The following is a 1,606-nucleotide window of genomic DNA, read 5'->3' as shown; positions in this document are numbered from 1 at the left end:
TCGTAAACTCACAAAAAGATGCGTTTACAATTTGTAAACGCGTTTAAATGGGGTCAACGCACTGACCTCTAGTGGGTCTACGTAGCATGCACAGTGAAGGTTTGCGAATCCAGCTGGAAGACCAATTAAGGCCACACACGGAGAATTGCCTGGGGAGCCAGAGAAGTAAGCATGAACACTACATCGTGGAACTGCGATCACGATGAGCGTTTACGATGAGCGTTTCAGATCGCTCATTCTGCCTTCAAAATTTAAGCATGAACGCAGCCCTAGTCAAGCATTAGCTGCACTTCTAGGTTGTTACAATCATAGGAAAGGAATTTAGACAGTGGTTTCTTTTAGCCCTGAATTCACAAATGTTTGCAATGCATCAAGGCGAGACGACTCTGGAATTGAATGGAATTTTAAACATAGATCATTCAACAAATCTATTGTTAACGATCTCTGTATGATATTGTATGGTTTTTTGGATAAAGTAATTTGCATGCCCATATGTTTGGTGGTTTTACTGGTGGGAGTCGATCTCGACCGTGTATGTGGGAGTGCGAAAGGTTGATCATTTTAGAGCTTGATCTGAATGTTGAAATTAAATCTCCTCCTTTCAATTGGAGAGTACACTGTTCCATGCACCTTTCGGCAGTGAGAGACGACTCGCAGGACCAACAAGGCATTTGGAAAACAAATAGTCACACTGCTATAATTAGTTGCCGGGGAACTCTTCAATCGTTTCATTAGGCCCGTCTTCACTGTCTCGAGATTGCCAAATATCCAGCTATTTGAACTATCCCGATCGCAAACTATCCAGCTAATTTGCGTCTTCATGAGACCGAAGTAGCCAATTAGCTAGATAGTTGTTCGGGATAATATCCCAAGATATCTTGGGATAGTTTGTAAAATATCCAGCTATTTGTCCCGTGCGTCTTCACTAGACCAAGGATTCGCAATACACGCTAACGCTGAGCAAAATATCTCGAGCTAATTTCTCAAGGTCGAGTTTCGAGTTTCGAGGTTGAATCTCGAGATAGTGAAGACGCGATTTGTTACTTCGGGATTATTTCCCAAATAGCGGGCTATTTGGCAATCTCGAGATATTTGGCAATCTCAAGATGATGAAGACGCGCCTAAAGTGATGTTGATTGGTGCTTTGAATCTTTGACTAAGCCCGCTTGTTTGATCATGGACCTGGTTGGATGGAGTTTTTGAGGACATTCCAAACGACTTGTGATTATTTTGTTTTGTCCTAGGTTTTCTATTAAGCAAGGGTTATAGAGTGGTCGTGACTAACACTTTGTGGCTCTTCTATCAGTCTTTTTTTGTGTGACTAGTCCTGGAACTTCTTCAGCAAGACCCAAAAAACACTGGTGGCTGTTGCATGTTATCCCTGGACCTCTGGATAAAGCAGTAGTTTCATTGTGTGATCCTTTGTCTCTTGACTCAAATTTACCTGGATGACCTTAGTCCTAGAGGCTAGATCTAGACCAAGGACGACCAAAGACACTTTGTTAACATTCCATATTATCCCTAGACCTTTCGATCAAGCGGACTTGTGAGTACAACCCCTCCCCCCCAAAAGGATCAATCTGTGAATGTTATTTCTGATACCGGA

This window comes from Strongylocentrotus purpuratus, unplaced genomic scaffold (assembly GCF_000002235.5).
Source record: "Strongylocentrotus purpuratus isolate Spur 01 unplaced genomic scaffold, Spur_5.0 spur5_scaffold_20, whole genome shotgun sequence".
Classification (NCBI taxonomy): domain Eukaryota; kingdom Metazoa; phylum Echinodermata; class Echinoidea; order Camarodonta; family Strongylocentrotidae; genus Strongylocentrotus; species Strongylocentrotus purpuratus.
The sequence above is the reverse complement of the archived record's forward strand: the minus strand, read 5'-3'. Positions refer to the sequence as shown.